Genomic DNA, 26,723 nt, shown 5'->3' with positions numbered 1-26,723 from the left:
TTTTCCAGGGGATCTTCCCAATCCAGGGATCAAACCCAGACCTCCTGCATTGCAGGTGGAGTCTTTACTATCTGAGCCACAGGAAGCCCTTTTTAAGAACAGAAGGAAATTTAAGTTTTAAGGATAGAATACTCACGTACATTGTCAGCTGTATTCTTATCTAGCTTTGAGTAAATTGCAGATCAGAATATATCCCTGAAATGTGAAGAACCCTACCCACTAATTCTGTTGCCATATACCTGATTTAGTCAGGTCCTATAACAGTAACATTCTAAACATTCTTTGTTATTTGGTATGAACACAATATCTGATGACATTTGGGATTAAAAGTTACTATCATTATTTCTGACAAAAAAGTAGGTTTATTGTTTCTGAGAGTAACTGAGATAGTTAGGCAGACTCTATCTCCACACAGAAAATATATATTTTACTTGCCAAGTGAATATTAAATTTGCAAATGAATATAAGATTTAATTTAATAATATTTTTAGATAATAACACAGTTTCATATTTTTGTACAGAGACCAAAATTTTCTCATCATCCTGAGGCCAAATGCCTGGTGACTCAATGTCATTTATTCATTCTGGGAAAGAGTTGACACAGAATGAAACAAAGAGTCTATTGAATTTAAGAACAAATTTTAAAACTCTAGAACCGCCTTGGGATAAAATTAAGTCTTATTGTAAATAGTATAGATTTTGTAGACAGAAGGATTTGGGTTTCATTATGTTAAAAAATAAAAGCTAGTGGAGGTGATGGAATTCCAGTTGAGCTATTTCAAATCTTAAAAGATGATGCTGTGAAAGTACTTCATTTAATATGCCAGCAAATTTGGAAAAGTCAACAGTGGCCACAAGACTGGAAAAGGTCAGTTTTCATTCCAATCCCAAAGAAAGGCAATGCCAAAGAATGTTCAGATTACCACACAATTGCACTCATCTCACCTGCTAGTAAAGTGATGCTCAACATTCTCCAAGCCAGGCTTCAGCAATATGTGAACCATGAATTTCCTGTTCAAGCTGGATTTAGAAAAGGCAGAGGAACCAGAGATCGAATTGCCAATATCCGCTGGATCATGGAAAAAGCAAGAGAGTTCCAGAAAAACATCTTTTTCTGCTTTATTGACTCTGCCAAAGCCTTTGACTGTGTGGATCACAATAAACTGTGGGAAATTCTGAAAGAGATGGGAATACCACACCACCTGACCTGCCTCTTGAGAAATCTGTATGCAGGTCAGGAAGCAACAGTTAGAACTAGACATGGAACAACAGACTGGTTCCAAATCAGGAAAAGAATACATCAAGGCTGTTTATTGTCACCCTGCTTATTTAGCTTATATGTAGAGTACCTCATGAGAAACACTGAGCTGAATGAAGCACAAGCTGGAATCAAGATTTCCAGGAGAAATATCAATGATCTCAGATATTCAGATGACACCACCCTTATGGCAGAAAGCCTAAAAGAGAACTAAAGTACCTCTTGATAAAAGTGAAAGAGGAGAGTGAAAAAGTTGGCTTAAAGCTAAACATTCAGAAAACTAAGATAATGGCATCCAGTCCCATCACTTCATGGGAAATAGATGGGGAAACAGTGGAAATAGTGACAGACTTTATTTTCCTAGGCCCCAAAATCACTGCAGATGGTGACTGCAGCCATGAAATTAAAAGACGCTTTCTCCTTGGAAGGAAAGTTATGACCACCCTAGACAGCATATTAAAAAACAGAGACATTACTTTACCGACAAAGGTCCATCTAGTCAAGGATATGGTTTTTCCAGTTTAGTCATGTATGAATGTGAGAGTTGGACTATAAAGAAAGGTGAGCACTAAAGAATTGATGCTTTTGAACTGTGGTGTTGGAGAAGACTGTTGAGAGTCCCTTGGACTGCAAGGAAATCCAACCAGTCCTTCCTAAAGCAGATCAGTCCTGAATAGGCATTGGAATGACTGATATTTAAGCTGAAACTCAAATACTTCGGCCACTTGATGGGAAGAACTGATTCATTTGAAAAGACCCTGATGCTGGGAAAGATTGAAGGCTGGAGGATAAGGGGATGATAGAGGATGGGATTGTTGGATTGCATCAGTGACTCAATGGATATGAGTTTGAGTAAACTCCGAGAGTTGATGATGGGCAGGGAGGCCTGGCATGCGGCAGTCCATGGGGTCACAGAGAGTCGGACGCACTGAGCAACTGAACTGAACTGAACTGATGTTTAAAGACTGGTGAGCTCAGAACAGAAAGATTTTATCTATACCAGATCAGAAATGAATTCTATGAATTATATAAAAACTCATTCTCCTGCTATAGTAAGTGGAGCAAACAGTAGAACCAAGCAGGTGGGTAGAGAGAGATTTAGAACAGATATGGCTAGAGCTTTAGATCCTTCTTGAGTCCCTTGGAAAGCACCTAATACCTTCTTTAGGGAAGATTGCAAAAGATAGGAGTAAGAGTAAGTTTAATGGGTCTAAAACAGACAAGTCTCCTTTCCCAAGCTATATAGCAAGAATTTAGAATCCCATGGAGTAACCCCATGTCCAGACTAAATCCTGTGTGGTTATTCTAGCAATGGACATGGGTGAAGCCAAAGGGAATGGACCTGAAGTCAGCTTTGTAGGGTCCTTGCATTCCATCACTACCTGGAAGTGTCTGTGAAAGTTCCCTAGGTCCAGTTAGAGAGCATTGTTCTGGCTAAGAACAAGTGCTGCTACTGCTGCTGCTAAGTCTCTTTAGTTGTGTCCAACTCTTTGCGACCCCATAGACGGCAGCCCACCAGGCTCCCCCATCCCTGGGATTCTCAAGGCAAGAACACTGGAGTGGGTTGCCATCTCATTCTCCAATGCATGCAAGCGAAAAATGACAGTGAAGTCACTCAGTCGTGTCTGACTCTTAGCGACCCCAGGGACTGCAGCACACCAGGCTCCTCTGTCCATGGGATATTCCAGGCAAGAGTACTGGAGTGGGGCGTCATTGCCTTCTCCAGGGAACAAGTGAGCAGAGCCAAAGCTATACATGGGAGCACAATGAGACATAGACCTGGATACCACAGGTCATGGGAGGATCATGGACATTTGCAGTAGATGCCAGCAGAGCATACAATGATAGTGACTGAACAGAATGAGTTACTCTTGGTAGAGAACAGTGCAGATGAAAAAATAATGGTAGGAAAATTTTCACATGGTGCCAAAGCAATAGATAAGCCACCCTAACCCTACTTGTCAAACTCAGATCACTTCAAAGAGAAGGGGGAAAAAAAAAAGAGAGGACTAGTGAGGAAGATCTATAATTGTTATATATGACTGACTAGTTATATATGTGCCTGACCTAAAAACTGATTACCTAAATATAGATGAGCGGTACTGAGCAAAATAAGTTCTAAAATAAACTGAGAGCTACTCCATGTTCAAGGTCAGGAGGGGCAGCCATGAGGAGATACCCCTCTTCCAAGGTAAGGAGCAGGGGCTGTGCTTTGCTGGAGCAGCCATGAAGAGATACCCCACGTCCAAGGGAAGAGATACCCCACGTACAAGGTAAGAGAAACCCAAGTAAAATGGTAGGTGTTGCAAGAGGGCATCAGAGGGCAGACACACTGAAACCATACTCACAGAAAACTAGTCAATCTAATCACACTAGGACCACAGCCTTGTCTAACTCAATGAAACTAAGCCATGCCCGTGGGGCAACCCAAGACGGGTGGGCCATGGTGGAGAGGTCTGACAGAATGTGGTCCACTGGAAAAGGGAATGGCAAACCACTTCAGTATTCTTGCCTTGAGAACCAATGAACAGTATGAAAAGGCAAAATGATAGGATACTGAAAGGCGAACTCCCCAGGTCAGTAGGTCAGTGGAGAAATAACTCCAGAAAGAATGAAGAGATGGAGCCAATGCAAAAACAATACACAGCTGTGGATGTGACTGGTGATAGAAGCAAGGTCTGATGCTGTAAAGAGCAATATTGCATAGGAACCTGGAACGTCAGGTCCATGAATCAAGGCAAATTGCAAGTGGTCAAACAGGAGATGGCAAGGGTGAACATAAACATTATAGGAATCAGCGAACTAAAATAGACTGGAATGGGTGAATTTAACTCAGATGACCATTATATCTACTACCATGGGCAGGAATACCTCAGAAGAAATGGGGTAGCCATCATAGTCAACAAAAGAGTCCGAAATGCAGTACTTGGATGCAATCTCAAAAAAGACAGAATGAGCTCTGTACGTTTCCAAGGCAAACCGTTCAATATCACGGTAATCCAAGCCTATGCCCCAACCAGTAACACTGAAGAAGCTGATGTTGAAGCTATGAAGACCTACAAGACCTTTTAGAACTAACACCCAAAAAAATATGTCCTTTTCATTATAGGGGACTGGAATGCAAAAGTAGGAAGTCAAGAAACACCTGGAGTAACAGGCAAATTTGGCCTTGGAATACAGAATGAAGCAGGGCAAAGGCTAATGGAGTTTTGCCAAGAGAACTCGCTGGTCATAGCAAACACCCTCTTCCAACAACACAAGAGAAGACTCTATACATGGACATCTCCATATGGTAAATACTGAAATCAGATTGATTATATTCTTTGCAGCCAAAGATGCAGAAGCTCTATACAGTCAGCAGAAACAAGACTGGGAGCTGACTGTGGCTCAGATCATGAACTCCTTATTGCCAAATTCAGACTTAAATTGAAGAAAGGGAAAACCACTAGACCATTCAGGTATGACCTAAATCAAATCCCTTATGATTATACAGTGGAGGTGAGGGACTAGATCTGATAGACAGAGTACCTGATGAACTATGTACGGAGGTTCATGACATTGTACAGGAGACAGGGATCAAGACCATCCCCATGGAAAAGAAATGCAAAAAAGCAAGATGGATGTATGAGGAGGCCTTACAAATAGCTGTGAAAAGCAGATGATAAAAGGAAAGATATTCCCATTTGAATGCAGAGTTCCAAAGAATAGCAAGGAGAGATAAGAAAGCCTTCCTCAGCGATCAATGCAAAGAAAGAGAAAACAACAGAATGGGAAAGACTAGAGATCTCTTCAAGAAGATTGGAGATACCAAGGGAAACTTTCATGCAAAGATGGGCTCAATAAAGGACAGAAATTGTGTGGCCCTAACAGAAGGAGAAGATATTAAGAAGAGGTGGCAAGAATACACAGAAGAACTACACAAAAAAGATCTTCATGACTCTGATAATCACGATGGTGTGATCACTCACCAAGAGCCAGACATCCTGGAATGTGATGTGAAGTGGGCCTTAGAAAGCATCACTAACAACAAAGCTAGTGGAGGTGATGGAATTCCAGTTGAGCTATTTCAAATCCTGAAAGATGATGCTGTGAAGGTGCTGCACTCAATATGCCAGCAAATTTGGAAAACTCAGCAGTGGCCACAGGACTGGAAAAGGTCAGTTTTCATTCCAATCCCAAAGAAAGGCAATGCCAAAGAATGCTCAAACTACCACACAATTGCACTCATTTCACACTCATCTCACAAGTAATGCTCAAAATTCTCCAAGCCAGGCTTCAGCAATACATGAACCATGAACTTCCAGATGTTCAAGCTGGTTTTAGAATAAGCAGAGGAACCAGAGATCAAATTGCCAACATCTGCTGGATCATGGAAAAAGCAAGAGAGTTCCAGAAAAACATCTATTTCTGCTTTATTGACTATGCCAAAGCCTAGGACTGTGTGGATCACAATAAACTGTGGAAAATTCTGAAATAGATGGAAATACCAGACCACCTGACCTGCCTCTTGAGAAACCTATATTCAGGTCAGGAAGCAACAGTTAGAACAGGATGTGGAACAACAGACTGGTTCCAAATAGGGAAAGGAGTATGTCAAGGCTGTATATTGTCACTCTGCTTTTTTAACTTATATGCAGAGTACATCATGAGAAATACTGGGCTGGAAGAAGCACAAGCTGGACTCAAGATTGTTGGGAGAAATATCAGTAACCTCAGATATGCAGATGACACCACCCTTATGGCAGAAAGTGAAGAGGAACTAAAAAGCCTGTTGATGAAATTGAAAGAGGAGAGTGAAAAAGTTGGCTTAAAGCTCAACATTCAGAAAACGAAGATCATGGCATGTGGTCCCATCACTTCATGGGAAACAGATGGGGAAACAATGGAAACCATTTCAAGCTTTGTTTTTTTAGGCTCCAAAATCATTGCAGATGGTGATTGCAGCCATGAAATTAAAAGACGCTTACTCCTTTGAAGGAAAGTTATGACCAACCTACTTGTAAGTCACTTCAGTCATGTCGGACTCTGTACGACCCCATAGACAGCAGCCCACCAGACTCCCCATCCCTGGGATTCTCCAGGAAAGAACACTGGAGTAGGCTGCCATTTCCTTCTCCAATGCATGAAAGTGAAAAGTGAAAGGGACCCCATGGACTGCAGCCTACCAGGCTCCTCTGTCCGTGGGATTTTCCAGGCAAGAGTACTGGAGCAGGGTGCCATTGCCTTCTAGATTGCCATTGACCAACCTAGATAGCATATTAAAAAGCAGAGACACTACTTTGCCAACAAAGATCCATCTAGTCAAGACTATGGTTTTTCCAGTAGTCATGTATGGATGTGAGAGTTGGACTGTGAAGAAAGCTGAGTGCCAAGGAATTGATGCTTTTAAACTGCGGTGTTGGAGAAGACTCTTGAGAGTCACTTGGACTGCAAGGAGATCCAACCAGTCCTTCCTAAAGGAGATCAGTCCTGGGTGTTCATTGGAAGGACTGATGCTAAAGCTGAAACTTCAATACTTTGGCCGCCTGATGTGAAGAGCTGACTCATTTGAAAGACTCTGATGCTGGGAGGGATTGGGCTCAGGAGGAGAAGGGGACGGCAGAGGATGAGATGGTTGGATGGCATCACAGACTCGATGCCCATGAGTTTGGGTGAATTCCAGGAGTTGGTGATGGACAGGGAGGCCTGGCGTGCTGCGATTCATGGGGTGGCAAAGAGTCAGACACGATTGAGCAACTGAACTGAACTGAACTGAATTGAACTATATGTCTATTGTGTGCTAAAATCTTGTGCTTCCTACCTAGCTGTTATTTTACAAGTGATCATTTTAACATATTTCATTACATTTACCTAACAAAATGAAACATGAAATTAGAATGTTAACAAAGGCCATATTTTAATTAAAGCATTAGCTATAAACTTTTGAAGATCATACTCCATCTGACTAGTAGCTAAAGAAGAAGCAGGAGAAGGCATAGTTGGGAAAAGATACATATGTCCCTGGAACTATTCTTATCTTGGCAAATTCCTCCAAGATTTATTTGCATTTCAAAATCCCCCATTTCAAAACCCCATCCAGTAAAAAATACTTCTGATCTGCTCAATAGAAGAAAGCCTTACCCCATATTTATCTTATGATGGGTGATTTAAGCTCCATTTCCCTTATTAAAAAACCGCTTATTCAGATCTGCCCTGAGTCACTAAATATATCCTTTTAATATATTTGCTTTGCTCCCATATAAATATTAGGACAGACATAAATCTCCCTTTAAAGATGTTCTAAGAAATATTTAGTAAAGCATGAAAATAAAACATTTCTGATTATTAGTAATTATTATTAATAACTAGTAAGAGCTAATTATAAAATAAACCAATCTGTTTTCTCCTCCATAAGTAATTTTAGATACAAATAGTGCTAGGAGATTTATAACAAAGAGTTGCATATAAAATAATCAATAATTAACCAATAATTTTTTATTGGTCATCCATTTTATCATAGTTGGAAACTAGTGAGGAGCAGCAGAAAGACTCCTGGAATATGGTATCGGATCACTGGGTCACATTGGTCGCATCTCTTACCTAAGTCTTTTAAAATGAGAGTTTAGACTCTATTGCTAAAGCATATATTTTTTTTCCATCAGGTAGATCTTGTTATTTTTTTTTAACATACTATAACACAAATATTTACTCATTTATGGCTGTACTGGGTCTTCACTGTTGTATGGGATTTTCTCTTTTAGTTGCAGCCTGTGGGGCCTCCTCTCTAGCTGCAGTGCACACGCCTCTCATTGTGCTCGTCTCTCTTGTAAAGGACGGGCTCTAGGTGCGTGAGCTCAGGAGTGGCAGCTCTTGGGCTCTGGAGTACGGGTTCAGTATTTGTGGCCCATAGGCTTAGTTGCCCAGCAACATGTGGGATCTCCCTGAACTAGACATTGAACCTGGGTCCCCTGCATTCTCAGGAGGATTCTTTACCACTGTGCCACCTCGTTCCATGTTCTGAAAGAGGTAATTCTTGAGTGAAATCTTTGAAAGATAAGTTAGGAAGAACAACAGGATTGTGGAGAAGGGCACATGAGATTGAGGAAACAAAGTGGCAGGCACAAAAATGTGGGAAGAGAAATCATGCAGTGTACTGGGTACTGGGAGCATTTAGTATGCCTAGGATATTAAGCGATAAGGCTGGAAAGGAAGAAAAGCCACATCATACAGGCTCCTGGGTGCATTCTGGGTAGAAACTGAGGTCTAAGTGTCCAGACCCTTGAGTATGAGAAAAACGTGCACTTAAGAAGCACTGGGGATTAGAGTGATGGTGGCCTCATAGAATGAGTTTGGAAGTTTACCTTCCTCTGCAATTTTCTGGAAGAGTTTGAGTAGGATAGGTGTTAGCTCTTCTCGAAATTTTTGGTAGAATTCAGCTGTGAAGCCGTCTGGACCTGGGCTTTTGTTTCCTGGAAGATTTCTGATTGCAGTTTCAATTTCCGTGCTTGTGATGGGTCTGTTAAGATTTTCTATTTCTTCCTGGTTCAGTTTTGGAAAATTGTACTTTTCTAAGAATTTGTCCATTTCTTCCATGTTGTCCATTTTATTGGCATACAACTGCTGATAGTAGTCTCTTATGATCCTTTGTATTTCTGTGTTGTCTGTTGTGATCTCTCCATTTTCATTTCTAATTTTATTGATTTGATTTTTCTCTCTTTGCTTCTTGATGAGTCTGGCTAATGGTTTGTCAATTTTATTTATCCTTTCAAAGAACCAGCTTTTGGCTTTGTTGATTTTTGCTATGGTCTCTTTTGTTTCTTTTGCATTTATTTCTGCCCTAATTTTTAAGATTTCTTTCCTTCTACTAACTCTGGGGTTCTCCAATTCTTCCTTTTCTAGTTGCTTTAGTTGTAGAGTTAGGTTATTTATTTGACTTTTTTCTTGTTTCTTGAGGTATGCCTGTATTGCTATGAACTTTCCTCTTAGCACTGCTTTTATAGTGTCCCACAGGTTTTGGGCATACACACCGAGGAAACCAGAATTGAAAGAGACACATGTACCCCAATGTTCATCGCAGCACTGTTTATAATAGCCAGGACATGGAAACAACCTAGATGTCCATCAGCAGATGAATGGATAAGAAAGCTGTGGTACATATACACAATGGAGTATTACTCAGCCGTTAAAAAGAATTCATTTGAATCAGTTCTGATGAGATGGACGAAACTGGAGCCGATTATACAGAGTGAAGTAAGCCAGAAAGAAAAACACCAATACAGTATACTAACACATATATACGGAATTTAGAAAGATGGCAATGACGACCCTGGATGCAAGACAGGAAAAAGACGCAGCTGTCTATAACGGACTTTTGGACTCAGAGGGAGAGGGAGAGGGTGGGATGATATGGGAGAATGGCATTCTATCATGTATACTATCATGTAAGAATTGAATCGCTAGTCTATGTCTGACGCAGGATACAGCATGCTTGGGGCTGGTGCATGGGGATGACCCACAGAGATGTTATGGGGAGGGAGGTGGGAGGGGGGTTCATGTTTGGGAACACATGTAAGAATTAAAGATTTTAAAATTAAAAAAAAAAAATAATAAAAAAAAAAAAAAAAAAAGAAGCACTGGGGAGCTGGGCAGGTGAATTAACTCCTGGTGTCTTTTAATACACAAAAAAGGGGAGATTTAGAGTTGATAAATACTGTACTTTTCATTCATATTTCTTCTTTACATCTTTGTGACTATATAAGCTTATCAATCACAAATAATTGTTCCTCATGCTGTCTATTTACACATTTAAAAGTTATTTTCATGTTTACTAGAAATATAGGCAAAATATTAATCTTAAAAAGCATAGAAAAAAGTAAATGCTATTTAAAAAGTACTTTTTTTCTTTATTAAAGTAACAAAAGACCTCTTGTTTTTAGTAAATCATGCAATGAGCAGTAGAATACTTTTCAATAATTTAGAAAATTTTGGTTAACATTTTGTAATGCAGCAATATGTTACTTTACCTTAAAGAGACAAATTAAGTTCATTTTAGAGATTCCTACCCATAGCCACTTGATACCATAAAGGTTAAAAGTTTGAAATTTCTCACCTTTTTGTGAAAAAAAAAAAAAAATTAATGCCTAAATTTAACAACTCTTTTATGTTCTTTGCTGTGTGCTTGCTTATGAAAATTCATTAGCTATATAATATTTTCACAATTACACATGATAACATTACAAAGTTTTATAAAGATTTTACTAAAAGATCTTGTTTCTGTAAAATTAGCTACATTAGTGTTATCCCCATGTTTCCCTAAGAACTCTGCATATATCATTTGTGACAACCAAGTGAAGGAATGAGTGCCAAATTTGTATATTAAGAAAAAAGTAAACATTAAAAAAATAAGTAAGTAGAAAGAGAAGCTCTTTTGTTTTCACCCAATATCCCAATACACCACTTTGGAGCCCATTTTTTTATGTATTATTACATGAACAGGTTTTTAAGTTTTAATCACATTGACAGTATAAAATATCTGTAATTTATTAAATGACTTACATTTTAACATTAAAATGTTAATATTTCTTTGAAAAGATTAATTTCTAAAAGAAACTTGATACCAATGTCTTTTTTTCCTTTTGACAATTATGAAGAGTCTTTTCTGTAAAGCATAATTTGAAGTTTTATCTTTTAGGCTATAGGTAATTAGCATAAAATTGCTTGGAGGATGTTTTGGGAAAGGAAAAGAAACAGAAAAGGTCACCTGCTGAGCACAATAATCAGAAGTTCTTACATGGAAATTTTATCATTAATATTTTTACAAAGAAATTGCACATACTGTAGTGATTGTTGATTGCCTGTTGGGGAAGGAAGGAAATGAGTGAAAAAGAGTGGGGGACTTGAGAGAATTTAAGTGTTTGAACATCTGATTAAGAAGCACAATTAAAGGATCCAGTAAGGAAAATACATTTATGCAGATGGCTGTGAAAAGAAAACAGTTTTTTGCTGTCATGGGTCATAAATTCACTCATTTGCTCACAAAAGAGGTAATTGATGTTTCAAACATTAGGACCAAAGTACAGCCATGAACCCACAGTTAGCACTGGGTTCATATTGTCTTAAATGTCACTTGAAGAATGGCTTTTAGGACAAAATGTAATTTCATTATCATTGATTGAAAAAAATAAAAAGATTCAAAATGAAATCAGGGCAATTGCTTCCTCCTTATGAATTGATGGAGGAAGCAATTGCCCTGATTCCGTTTTGAATCTTTTTATTTTTATTTTTTCATTTTTTCGCTTTCAGGCAGTATTCAGTTTCATCAAACCTTGTAGTTTTTTCAGAAAATGTCAGGGACAAAATTAGAGAAAAAAATAATTGCTTTATTTTTTTTTTTCTTTTGTGAGCAAAAGGAAAAGGGAAGGAAAAGAAATACCAAAACAGTGTGAGGTAATCCACAATTTTAGTTTTTCACAAATGGACATTATTTCCTTCCTTGTAGCTCTCTTTATGCTCTTCCACATCCCTTTCCTTGCACAGTAAAATGCATTTTTCTTTTCTTGTTAAAGCAAAACCCTTCTCCTTCTAGTTTCAGAGAGGAATTTCATAGTTGAATGTCCTTTGTTATTATTATTTTTATTTCAGATTGAACAATATAATCTGATGTTGAAGCTGAAACTCCAATACTTTGGCCACTTGATGAGAAGATCTGACTCATTTCAAAAGACCCTGATGCCGGGAAAGATTGAAGGCAGGAGGAGAAGGGGACGACAGAGGATGAGATGGTTGGATGGCATCACGGACTCAATGGTAATGAGTTTGGGTAAACTCCGGAAGTTGGTGACGGACAGGGAGGCCTGGCGTGCTGCAATCCATGGAGTCACAAAGAGTGGACACGACTGAGCGACTGAACTGAACTGAACTGAATATAATCTCCCTGAGCTTCCATTTTTTTTCCTATAAAATAGGAGTTAATAATTCATCCTTTTCCCTATAAATCCTTGAAAGGTAGAAAGTGGTAGCTTATCTCTTTCTACTTGCTGTATATATCATGATACCTCACACATAATGGTAGCTCACTATTATTCTTTTCTGAGTAACAAACTGGCAGTTGCTCCACAGATTGTCATTATTTCTTCAGCTAATATATATGAAATGACTTTGTCAAGTTAAGGCAGTATATAAATGTATTTTTAAATTAAATCAAAAGGGAATTTAATTATTCCCATGTTATATAAATCATATCTAGATACAAAGAAAATCTAAGACAAAATTATGTGATAATCATCAGAGCAGAAATGACCTATTATAGATGAAGCATTGTGGCTATAATGTATCTTAACTCATTTATTCCTTACCACAAGTCTTTGCCTAAGTGTATCCACACTGGACAGAAGAACTTTGATACCCAGTATCATGTGTGTACAACTCTTTTAGATTACCTGCATACAACATATATAATATCATTCATTTTTAGTTATTTTTAATGCTGCATTTAGTGAAGTTGGCAAAAGAGTTTGTTGACAGTGATCTCTAACTCTACATTCGTGAGGAGGATCTTAATCAGCTCACTGTACAGATGCTAAAACCAAGAGTTTAAATATCATTCCTCAAAACTTTTCTGCCAGCAATTGATGGCAACTCTCAGTGTAACTGTGTAGCCCAGCTAGATCCAGTTCTGCAGGTTTTATATTGTTCTTGTCCCATACTGAGATGTCCACTTTTTGCTTGTATATTTCTTTTGAGTTAATTTTCTGATTAATCTGGGAAGTTACCATGGAAATTTTTCACTCTGACCTGAGCTTTTACTCAGGGTCAGCAAACATTTTTGTCAATGAGACTCTTCTTGTTTGAATCCTGAATTCAAAGTGGCTTTCCCATGAAATAAGACATCAAAGACATAACACGCTCTGTTCCATAGCATTAAATGGCAACCGTTATCTGTCCTTAAGTCTTGTTGGACAGATAATCAGTAGAACATGCTCTTATGATTGTTGAAGACCAATCTCTGATGGCTGCCAATGCCATGAGATCCTGTGTTCTGTGACTGAATTACTCTGAGATAGATCTTTCCAGAAATATTGTTCCTTCTTCTCTGCCTTCCTACCACACTTATTCACTTGCCACTTATTCCTCTGCTCTTCTTGCTTTAATGTGCTCTCTTAGATCATTATTAGATGTTATACACTTTGAACACTATTAATTTAATGTTTAATTATGTTTTGTACCGTGATCTTTGGTTCCAGACATCCCAGAACATACACTCAAGTCATTTCATAATGAGAATTCTTGCCTAGAGATTGCTAAGCATCAAAGTTCCAAGAGAAGAGCTGATTTAGAAAGTGAGATGTGTGTCTATGCATTGCTGGCAAAATAAGTTCCTTTTGAAATATTATTATGAATAAGTCATCATCTAGGCTACAGGCCAGCTTTAGTAATTCTGCTTTGTGGAATACTCCAGTGTAGAGTTATGCAAGTCCAGCAGATAGCAGTTGGATCTTTCCGGGGTAATGCCCAAAAGAGCTTTCAATGCTACAGACTTCAACTTTGCTTCAGATTGAACTGGAATCCTGCCCAAGAAAAGCAGAGTTCAGGTTTATGGAAGCAGATACCTGACACAGATGCCTAACATTTGACAATGTTGTCCCGGAGACATGAGCTCAAAATATGCTTTTGACATTGAGTATGCCACAATGTCCCTCCCTTTTTCTTTCTCTTTGCATCTTAATATCTATCAAATACAGGAATGCTAATGATAAATGGCAATGAAAAAAAGAATGACTAAGCAATTGAGTGTATTAAACATTCATCTCCCAGAGCCCTGAAGTTAATTATTTAGTCTCAGGTCATTCATATTAGGTTCACTCTTGCTCACAGTATATTCCATTCACTCAGGTGTATTTATCAAAATCAGTATAAGAAATAGTATCAGTAAGTTCCCAAGAGTAATCTTTTTTTTAAAAAAAGGAATCCCACCTATCCTCCTAAACTCTTTTTGACCGTATGGACTGTAGCCTGTCAGGCTCCTCGGTCCATGGGAGACCCCAGGCAAGAATACTGCATTCATCTCTTATGTCTCCTGAATTCACAGGCACTAGCGCCACCCGGGAAGCCCAATATATTAATATTAGGCAACCCACTCCAGTATTCTTGCCTAGAAGTTTCCATGGACAGAGGAACCTGGCAGACTACAGTCCATGGGGTCTCAAAGAGTCAGCCACGACTGAGCACATCAGAATCAATATATGTACCTATGCTTTCACTCATTCACTCATTTATTCACCTACTTATGTAACAGATAGGTTTTAAATGCCAGATCAAATCCAAGCACTCTGCTGAGTACCAGAGGTCTGGAAGTGAACAAGCCAGATCACTTTTCTGAGGAAGGGATCACAATCTTTTGGCTAGTGAAAGTGAAATTGCAAGTCACTCAGTCATGTCTGACTCTTTGCGACCCCGTGGACTATACAGCGCATGGAATTCTTCAGGCCAGAATACTGGAGTGGGTAGCCTTTCCCTTCTCCAGGAGATCATCTCAACCCAAGGACTGAACCTAAGTCTCCCACATAGCAGGTGGATTCTTTACCAGCTAAGCCACAAAGGAAGCCCAAGAATACTGGAGTATCCTATTCCCTCTCCAGCAGATCTTCCTGACCCCGGAATTGAACCAGGGTCTCCTTCATTGTGGGTGGATTCTTTACCAACTGAGCTATCAGGGAAGCCTTTTGGCTAAGTAAGATCAAAATAAGATCAAAGAATTACACTAGGAAGGTCTATGATAAGATTTTGCTCAAGACTATTTCAACATAGCATAGAACCACTGATTGAATTAAAGTCAGGAAGGTTTTTCCTGAGAAAGTAGCACTTGAATTCAATGTCTTGTGGGATAAAATAAATAATACAACAGTCCAACTTGATAGAGGGAAGAAATAGTGTTCTATGTATATGCAACATGCTGCAAGCATAAAGTGAATATGATATATTCTGAGCTGCATGTGACTAGGGAGGTGGTGGTGGGGTGATGTGTAGGTGCCATAAGCTAACCCTTGTATGCTATTTTAACACACTTCTATTTGACTCAGAAGCCAGAATTGCAGTGTTTTAAGCAGGAGATTCATGACTAGGCTTCTGGCTTTATTAGGGTCTGATGTAGGGGAGCTGATTAGGAGAATTTGAGACAGTAGATAAGGAAATAAATCAGGAGAACTTGGTACTAATGACCCCTTTACCCAACCAAGTCCTCTTCTTCCTGTTAACTTATTTATTTGCTTCTCATCATAAGTGAGATATCTACCTGAGATATTTTAGGGTAAATTTGATTAAAATAGTGATTAAAGATAAAATACACACAGCATTATGAGCAAGTGGTATTCTCAGGTGGCTCAATAATAAAGAATCCATCTGTCAATGCAGGAAATGCAGGAGACATGGGTTCAATCCCTGGGGTGGGATGATCCAATGGAGGAGGAAATGTCAACCCACTGCATTATTCTTGCATGGGAAATCCCATGGACAGAGGAGCCTGGTGGGCTATAGTCCATGGGGTTGCAAAAGAGTCAGCAATGACTGAGCAACTGAGGACACACACAGAGGCACACACACCAGGAGGAAGTAGAGGAATAAAAGATAAACATGGACCTTTTTTCCTATCAAGAAGCTTTTGTTGAATTAGAAATATTCAGTACCCAAATATCTTTATACAGATAGGATAGAAGGGTGTTCATGAGAGAGATTGAAAGGAAGAAGCTGCTGCTGCTGCTAAATCGCTTCAGTTGTGTCTGACTCTGTGTGACCCCGTAGACTGCAGCCCACCAGGCTCTGCCATCGCTGGGATTCTCCAGGCAAGAACACTGGAGTGGGTTGCCATTTCATTCTCCAAAGCATGAAAGTGAAAAGTGAAAGTGAAGTCACTCAGTCATGCCCGACTCTTCAGTTCAGTTCAATTCAGTTGCTCAGTCGTGTCCGACTCTTTGCGACCCCATGAATCACAGCACGCCAGGCCTCCCTGTCCATCACCAACTCCCGGAGTTCACTCAGACTCATGTCCAACGAGTCAGTGATGCCATCCAGCCATCTCATCCTCGGTCGTCCCCTTCTCCTCTTGTCCCCAATCCCTCCCAGCATCAGAATCTTTTCCAATGAGTCAACTCCTCACATGAGGTGGCCAAAGTACTGGAGTTTCAGCTTTAGCATCATTCCTTCCAAAGAAATCCCAGGGCTGATCTCCTTCACAATGGACTGGTTGGATCTCCTTGCAGTCCAAGGGACTCTCAAGAGTCTTCTCCAACACCACAGTTCAAAAGCATCAATTCTTTGGAGCTCAGCTTTCTTCACAGTCCAACTCTCACATCCATACATGACTACTGGAAAAACCATAGCCTTGACTAGATGGACCTTAGTTGGCAAAGTAATGTCTCTGCTTTTGAATATGCTATCTGGGTTGGTCATAACTTTTCTTCCAAGGAGTAAGCGTCTTTTAATTTCATGGCTGCAATCACCATCTGCAGTGATTTTGGAGCCCCCCAAAAGAAAGTCTGACACTGTTTCCACTGTTTCCCCATCTATTTCCCATGAAGTGCTGGGACCAGATGCCATGATCTTCGTTTTCTGAATGTTGAGCTTTAAGCCAACTTTGTCACTCTCCTCTTTCACTTTCATCAACAGGCTTCTTAGTTCCTCTTCACTTTCTGCCATAAGGGTGGTGTCATCTGCATATCTGAGGTTATTGATATTTCTCCCGGCAGTCTTGATTCCAGCTTGTGTTTCTTCCAGTCCAGTGTTTCTCATGATGTACTCTGCATATAAGTTAAATAAGCAGGGTGACAGTATACAGCTTTGACGTATTCCTTTTCTTATTTGAAACCAGTCTGTTGTTTCATGTTCAGTTCTAACTGTTACTTCCTGACATGCATATAGATTTCTCAAGAGGCAGGTCAGGTGGTCTGGTATTCCCATCTCTTTCAGAATTTTCCACAGTTTGTTCTGATCCACACAGTCAAAGGCTTTGGCATAGTCAATAAAGCAGAAATAGATGTTTTGCTGGAACTCTCTTGCTTTTTCCATCATCCAGTGGATGTTGGCAATTTGATCTCTGGTTCCTCTGCCTTTTCTAAAACCAGCTTGAACATCACAGACTTATGCTGCAGGCAGGTTATATAAGGCTTTTGTTTCCTTTAAAGAATCTATATTTTTATACTTCCAATAGAACCTGTTGAAGGGATACAAAAAATGCCAGATATCATTGATTGTTGTAAACATTCATTCCAAAAATGTTCATGCAGAAGGTATGTGGAGACAGAATCAAGACAGGGGGCATGGAAGCTGGGAGCTCAATGATGAGTTTATATTCAAGAAAATAGATGATGGTTTATACCACCAAGAACATTTTGGTAGTTGCAGTGAAAATGGTTAAGGTTGTCTAGATTAAATTAAAATGTAAGGAAATAAAACAAGGTAATGGGACAGATTAACTGGATATGGCACTTCAAAACAGAAATAAATTAAGGATGGTTTCTAGGCTTAAGCAACTGAGTGAGTAATGGAAATATTCATCAAGATGGAGAATATTTGGCAGGAGTTAGGGATGTGTGTAAAGACATGAGTCTAGTTTAACCTTTATGTTTGAGGTGCTCAAGGGAGATATTTAGATTGGTTTTGGATTAGATTTGGGAATTTTATATTAATATGGTATTTCAAAAAGTGAGACAGAATGAAATTACCCAAGGAGGGAGTACAGATAGAGAAACAAAGAGGGCTGAGGCATCGTAGCAGAGAAGTACAAGCCAGTAAGGGAGACTTGGAAGAAGCAGACAGAAAGATAAGAGAAAAATAAGAGAATGAGATACAATAAAGGCCAACTGAAACAATCTCTTTCAGGCTCCATGTCACAGAGAATGTGATAAGACAAACCGTTGAGAACTGGCCATATGATTTGTCAAGTTAGAGAACTTGGGGAACAAAAATGCTTTATTTCTTATTAATACATTATTCTCTCTTGATTTAGTCATTATTCAGAAAGAATCTTCACAAAAATCAGTCTTTTTGAAAAAAGCTTATTGATGTATAGTTGATTTATAATATTATATGTTTTAGGTGTACAGCATAGTGATTTACTACTTTTAAAAACTATGCTCCATTTATAGTTATTATAAAATATTGGTTATATTTTATATTACAGCCTGTGATGTACAATATATCCTTATTGCTTATTTATTTCAAACATAATGGTTTGTACCTCTTAATCCATTGTCCCTATGGTACTCCTGCCTCCTCTATCTCCACTGATAAAAACTAGTTTGTTCTCTATATCTGTGAGTCTATTTCTTTTTTATTATATCATTAGTTTTTTCAATTTTTTAGATTCCCCTGTATAGCTGATATCATGCAATATTTGTCTTTCTCTGTCTGACTTATTTCACTGAGCATAATACCCTTCAAGTTCGTCCATCTTGTTGCATGTGATAAAATTTATTTCTTGGTCTTTGTTAAGGGAATATATACAACCTTTAGGCTTTCTTGGTGTGCACACCATATTCAGTGTCAGCAAAGCCACATTCTCACTCAGAAAAAACAACAACAACAAAATAATGCTAAAATGACCTTGAATACTATAAACGCTGGGCTGAAAGAAGCACAAGCTGGAATCAAGATTGCCGGGAGAAATATCAATAACCTCAGACATGCAGATGACACCACCCTTACGGCAGAAAGTGAAGAGGAACTAAAAAGCTTCTTGATGAAAGTGAAAGAGGAGAGTGAAAAAGTTGGCTTAAAGCTCAACATTCAGAAAACTAAGATCATGGCATCTGGTGCCCTTACTTCATGGCAGATAGATGGGGAAACAGTGAAAACAGTGTCAGACTTTATTTTGAGGAGCTCCAAAATCACTGCAGATGGTGATTGCAGCCATGAAATTAAAAGACGCTTACTCCTTGGAAGGAAAGTTATGACCAACCTAGAGAGCATATTCAAAAGCAGAGACATAACTTTGCCAACAAAGGTCCGTCTAGTCAAGGCTGTGGTTTTTCCAGTAGTCATGTATGGATGTGAGAGTTGGACTGTGAAGAGAGCTGAGTGCCAAAGAATTGATGCTTTTGAACTGTGGTGTTGGAGAAGACTCTTGGGAGTCCCTTGGACTGCAATGAGATGGATGAAACTGGAGCCGATTATACAGAGTGAAGTAAGCCAGAAAGAAAAATACCAATACAGTATACTAACACATATATATGGAATTCAGAAAGATGGCAATGATGACCCTGTATGCAAGACAGCAAAAAAGACATAGATGTGTATAGCGGACTTTTGGCCTCAGAGGGAGAGGGAGAGGGTGGGATGATTTGGGAGAATGGCATTGAAACACGTATACTATCATGTAAGAATCGAATCACCAGACTACGTCCGATGCAGGATACAGCATGCTTGGGGCTGGTGCGGGAATGACCCAGAGGGATGTTGTGGGGAGGGAGGTGGGAGGGGGATTCATGTTTGGGATCGCATGTACACCCGTGGTGGATTCATGTCAATGTATGGCAAAACCAATACAGTATTGTAAAGTAAAATAAAGTAAAAGTTAAAAGTTAAAAAAAATAAAGGAGATCAGTCCTGGGTGTTCTTTGGTAGGAGTGATGCTAAAGCTGAAACTCCAGTACTTTGGCCACCTCATGCGAAGAGTTGACTCATTGGAAAAGACTGATGCTGGGAGGGATTGGGGGCAGGAGGAGAAAGGGATGACAGAGGATGAGATGGCTGGATGGCATCACGGACTCGATGGACGTGAGTTTGAGTGAACTCTGGGAGTTGGTGATGGACAGGGAGGCCTGGCGTGCTGCAGTTCATGGGATCACAAAGAGATGGACACGACTGAGTGACTGAACTGAACTGAACTGACTATATTTCTGCTTTCAACTTTTTAGAATTTTAAAAATCCCATTACTCTCAGTCCACTAGTGTTTCTGATTTTATATATATATATATATATGGTTCTAAATTTAGACAGAGAAACATAATCATTATCTGTTTTCCTAAAGCATTCACTTCTCACTGTATCATAGCTGGCTATTGCCATCTTTATAACTGAAGAGAAACAGGGTCTACTTCTACTTTTCACCAAATGTAGTTAAGATATAGTTTTATAATTCGATACATTTTGCAATTAAGACATTATTTTTTAGAGGAGTTTAAGGTTCACAGCAAAATGTAGAGGAAGGAACAGAGATTTCCCATATATCCTCTGCCCTGACTCCTGCATAACCTCTCCATAGTTCAACAAAATTCTGACTAAGATGGTGATATAACGCAAGAGATTAAAAAAAATAAATGCAGGGGCAAACTGTGCACGGAATGTTTCCTTTTCAAAAGAGAATATTTACTGAAACCAAATACACACACACACACACACACACACACACACACACACTTTTCTCCTTCCCTTAAAATGAAACAGCAGCTCCTCTCCAAAATAAATAAATTCTCTCACTTGAGAGGCAAAAGCTATGTGAGGGGACATACACTTCTGGCATTGTGATTAGAAAATGTGGGCCAATCTTCCCAACATGAACAAATAGAAAACCTAATCACAGTATTTTTTTTAAAATCTGCTTGAAGCTATCAAAGATAACAAGGCACTGAAAAATTAGGAATCTAAGGTCTTGAGGAAGAAAAAACTCAGATAGGGAACCCTAGTATATGGAAAATGCCAAAAGACAAGTGAGAAGCTAAGCACAGCTTTTGATAATCTTATGGGGTTGGTGGTGGTGGTGGTTTAGTGGCTAAGTCATGTCTGGCTCTTGCAACCCCATGAACTGTAGCCTGCCAGTCTCCTCTGTTCATGGGATTCTCCAGGCAAGAATACTGGAGTGGGCTACCATTTCCTTCTCCAGGGGATCTTCCCAACCCAGGAATCAAACCCAGGTCTCCTGCATTGCAAGCAGATTCTTTACCGACTGAGCTATGAAGAAAGCCGCTATGGGGTTGGGAGTGACACAATTTAAGTCCAGAGTCTTCCAAGGAAAAAATGCCTATAAACGCACATGGTAAGGGCTTCACTCTAGGAGTTAGTGTGAACTAGACTGGTCTGCTTCTCACAGGATGAGGAAGTCCAACTTCATATCACCTTGTTTCCTATAATTAGATTAAATTCATAGAAGGTTATTAGTTCTAAAAACATACATCCCTTTGGAGAAAGAGGACTTAACAGTAAGCTTAATTATACATGACTTATGCAATTTATGTTACCAAAACTTAAATTATCAGACACATGAAAATAAAAAGAATGTTTTTTAAAAGAAAAGTATGGATAATAGAGTCAGACACTCAAAGATTTCGGGTAATGGATTTATATAAAGTCTTTAAAATAATATCCTGAATATGTTTCAGTTAATGGCATTACATGATGACTTTAATATCAGTATCCTGAATAAGTTCAAAGAAATAGATATAACTGAGAGATTCTGAAAAGAAATGGCCTTTAAGAAAATATAAATCTGGGCACTGAAAGAAAATAAAAACTAACTGAAATTAAGAATGTGATGGAAAGATTTCACACCAGATTACAAACAGCTGAAGATATTATTAATAAAATGGAAGATAAGTCAGAACACTGTGTGAAGTACAGTAGGTAAAAATGATGGAAAACAGACAAAATGACATGAATACTTGAGGGTTATAGAGTAGAAATCTACCATATATGTGATTGGTGTCCCAGAAAGAGAAGAAAGAATGGAATAGAAGCAACTTGTGGAAAGACATGGCTACAATTTTTTAAATCATTACAGTTTTGAATATAATAACTCAAGAATAGCAATGAACCCGAAGCAGGAAAAATCCAAAGAAAATTGCACCTAACATAGCCCAGTAAAACTTTGGATAAGGAAAAAGGGTAAAGATCTTGAAAGCAGACATAGAAAATAATAATAAAATGAGCAGCAAGTAGGGAAAAACAGGCCTCCCCATCCCTCAGAAAGAATCTGAAAAGAGGATTGTGTTAGTCATCTATCTGTGCATAACAAATTATCTCTAATTTAGTTGATTAAAGCAGTGAACATTTATTGTTTTATAGATTTTGTGTATTAATCAGGAAGCAGCAATGCTGTGTAGTTCAGGCTCAAGTTCTCTCAAGAGACTGCATCCAACTGTCCACTTAGGTGTGGTTATCTTAAGCTTCACACAGCAGACGGCCTTTATCTGAGCTCACACAGGTGGCTAGTGTCAGGCTTCAGAAGATCTTCCATGTTTTCTCACATAGTTGCCTCATTTCCTTACTCTATGGGCTGCCTCATAGTCTGCCTGAGTGTCATCATGGCACTCTTTCCTGGGCAGACTTTCTGTAGGCCAGCTGGCTTTCCTCAGAGAGAGAATGAGAGAGAGAGAGCATGAACAAGGAAGTCAATGTCTTTTTATAACCTAAAGTCCAGAGTGACATCCCATCACTGCCTCTGTGTTTTATTTACAAAAATTAAGTCACCTGGTGGCTTTGTTCTTTCGTGTGTGTGTGTGTGTGTGTATGCGCACACTCAGTCACATCTGATTCTTTTATGACCCCACGGATCATAGCCCTCCAGGCACCTCTGTATGTGGAATTTTCCAGGGAAGAATCAGTTCAGTCAGTTCTGATTGACTTTGCAACCCCATGGACTGCAGGATGCCAGGCCTTCCTGCCCATCACCAACTCCTGGAGTTTTACTCAAACTCATGTCCATTGAGTCAGTGATGTCATCCAGCCACATCATCTTGCGTCATCCCCTTCTCCTCCTGCCTTCGATATTTCTCAGCATCAAGCTCTTTGCAAATGAGTCAGTTCTTCACATCAAGTGGCCAAAGCATTGGAATTTCAGCTTCAACATCAACTCTTCCAATGAATGCTGAGGACTGATTTCCTTTAGGATGGACTGGTTGGAGTCCCTTGCAGTCCAAGAGACTCTCAAGAATCTTCTCCAACACCACCGTTCAAAAGCATTAATTCTTCAGTGCTCAGCGTTTTTTATAGTCCAACTCTCACATCCATACATGACTGCTGGAAAAACCATAGCTTTGACTAGATGGACTTTGGGGGCAAAGTAATATCTCTGCTTTTTAATATGCTGTCTAGGTGGGTCATAACTTTTCTTCCAAGGAGCAAGCATCTTTTAATTTCATGGCTGCAGTCACCATCTGCTGTGATTTTAGAGCTCCCCAAAATAAAGTCTATCTCTGTTTCCCATCTATTTGACATGAAGTGATGGGACTGGATGCCATGATCTTAGTTTTCTGAATGTTGAGATTTAAGCCAACTTTTTCACTCTCCACTTTCACTTTCATCAAGAGGCTCTTTAGTTCTTCTTCACTTTCTGCCATAAGGGTGGTGTCATCTGCATATCACAGGGTATTGTTATTTCTCCTGGCAATCTTGATTCCAGCTTGTGCTTCATCCAGCCCAGCATTTCTCATAATGTACACTGCGTAGAAGTTAAATAAGAAGGGTGACAATATACAGTCTTGACGTACTCCTTTCCCTATTTGGAACCAGTCTGTTGTTCCATGTCCAGTTCTAACTGTTGCTTCCTGACCTGCATACAGGTTTCTCAAGAGGCAGGTCACGTGGTCTGGTATTCCCATCTCTTTCAGAATTTTCCACAGTTTATTGTGGTCCACACAGTCAAAGGCTTTGGCAGGGTCAATAAAGCAGAAGGAGATGTTTCTGGAACTCTCTTGCTTTTTTCATGATCCAGCAGATGTTGCAATTTGATCTCTGGTTCCTCTGTCTTTTCTAAATCCAGCTTGAACATCTGGAAGTTCATGGTTCACATACTGTTGAAGCCTAGCTTGGAAAATTTTGAGCATTACTTTACTAGCGTGTGAGATGAGTGCAATTGTGTAGTAGTTTGAGCATTCTTTGGCATTGCCTTTCTTTGGGATTGGAATGAAAACTGACCTTTTTGAGCCCTGTGGCCACTGCTGAGTTTTCCAAGGTTGTGGGCAAATTGAGTGCAGAACTTTTACAGCATCATCTTTTAGGATTTGAAATGGCTCAACTGGAATTCTGTCACTTCCACTAGCTTTGTTTGTAGTGATGCTTCCTAAGGCCCACTTGATTTCACATTCCAGGATGTCTGGCTCTAGGTGAGTGATCACACCATCGTGATTATGTGGGTCGTGAAGATCTTTTTTGTATAGTTCTTCTCTGTATTCTCGCCACCTCTTCTTAATATTTTCTGCTTTTGTTAGGTCCCTACCATTTATGTCCTTTATTGTGCCCATCTTTGCATGAAATGTTCCCTTTGTATCTCTAAAAATCTTGAAGAGATCTCTTGACTTTTCCATTCTATTGTTTTCCTCTATTTCTTTGCATTGATCTCTGAGGAAGGCTTTCTTATCTCTCCTTGCTCTTCTGTGCAACTTTGTATTCAAATGGGCATATTGTTCCTTTTCTCCTTTGCCTTTTGCTTCTCTTCTATTCACAGCTATTTGTAAAGCCTCCTCAGACAGCCATTTTGCCTTTTTGCATTTCTTTTCCTTGGGGATGATTTTGCTCCCTGCCTCCTGTACAATGTCACAAACCTCTGTCCATAATTATTTGGGCACTCTGTCTATCAGATCTATTCCCTTGAATCTATTTGTCACTTCCACTGTATAATCATAAGGGATTTGATTTCTGTCATACCTGAAAGGCCTAGTGGTTTTCCCTACTTCCTTCAATTTAAGTCTGAATTTGGCCATAAGAAGTTCATGGTCTAAGCCCCAGTCAGCTTTATACTGGAGTGGGTTGTCATTTGTTACTCCATGGGATCTTTCTGACCCAGAGATTGAACCCACATCTGTTGCATTTCTACATTGGCAAGTGGATTCTTTACCACTATGCCACCTGGGAAGCCCATTTTCTTCACAGAGCAGCATTCAAGGGTCATGTGGAATCGCTGTTAACAAGTTACTGCAAGTTTAATGTATTAAAACAACCGTTTTTTAAATTCATTTTTGGACTGGGAAATAGCAATGGCTGAGGTGGATGGTACATATCAGGGGTGTCCAGTGAAGGTTCTTCATTCACACGATGGATGCCTCAGCAGTTCTTGGTGTGACTGTCTCTCTTCACACAATGTCCCATCTGTAGGACCTCTCCATATAGCTTGTATTTTTCACGGCACAGTGATCTCTGGATAATCACATTTCTTACATTGTGTGTGGTTTCCAAAAGTCAGGAAAAGAAAGCCAGTCAAGGGCTATGCCCAGAACCAGTGAAGCATCGCTTCTACTGTGTTCATGTCTCCATGGCAGTCACAGAGTCATTCTGGCAGCAGGTGGGATCATTGAATGTCGCTTCTTACTTAGGAATTAGGAAGGCCACATTGCAAAAGAAAATTGTTTTAGATATGTTTTCATCTTTGGAACACCGTAATCTTTCACATTCTGCTCTCTGGCCATAACAACCCACATCCCATCTACATGCAAAATACATTTACCCTCTCTGTGAAGATTTCATCCCATGATGGCACTGAGGTCACATTTTACTGGTAAGACTCTCAATTTGATCCTTGTTTTGAGACTGCTCCTTAAATTGAGAATCTTTTCCTTTCTGAAGCTAGCCCAAAGCTTCTTTGTATATCCTCAAGATCCGTATCGAAAAGTGGCCAGTTCCCTTTTTGTCTCGATTTTCTGCCACCATATTTCATTATACATAAATAAAAAAACAGTTTACTCTTCCAGCATTCTGCCTTAACCTCTGCTAAACCAGGTCCTCTAGTTCAGAGGCATATTTTTTACTTTATACTTCCTTTCATATTATTTATTGCTGAAAAGTGCCCCCTTAGCATCTTCAGACAATATGAAGTGAAATTAATTTCTCACATGGTATCTGTGGATCAGGAATCTGAAAGTACCTTAGATGGACCGTTCTCACTCAGAATCTCCCATCAGGCTACAGTCAAGATGTCAGTGGAGATTTTATCTCTCTGACAGCATGGCTGGAGGCAGAGAATCAGCATTCAAGATAGCTCATTTAGAGGGGGTTGGCAGGACAATTTAGCACTGTTGGCTTGTGGAAAGCCTCAGTATCAGGACAGCCAGGAAGTCCTCCCAGCATCACAGATGCTTCCTCAAAAGTAAATGATCCAAAATAGAGGGCAAGAAAGAAGCTGCTGTTCCTTTTATGACCTAACATCTAATGTCATACATTTCCATTTCATTAGAGTAGAAACAAGTCAACAAGGTCAGACACACTCAAGGAGGGAAATTAAGCTTCACCTCTTAAAAGTTGGGAGGGGCATACCTAAACATATTGTAAAACCACCATACCTAATTTACCTCATTTTTCTAAAATTACCTAAATGTTGCTATTTTCTATATGTTTCTAATATTTCTATCACTGTGTAACAAAAAATTTGAAGTTGAACCATTCTATGAAGACCTACAAGACCATTTAGAACTAACACCCAAAAAAGATGTCTTTTCATTATAGGGGACTGGAATGCAAAAGTAGGAAGTCAAGAAATGCCTGGAGTAACAGGCAAATTTGGCCTTG

Source organism: Budorcas taxicolor, chromosome 1 (assembly GCF_023091745.1).
Source record: "Budorcas taxicolor isolate Tak-1 chromosome 1, Takin1.1, whole genome shotgun sequence".
Classification (NCBI taxonomy): domain Eukaryota; kingdom Metazoa; phylum Chordata; class Mammalia; order Artiodactyla; family Bovidae; genus Budorcas; species Budorcas taxicolor.
The sequence above is the reverse complement of the archived record's forward strand: the minus strand, read 5'-3'. Positions refer to the sequence as shown.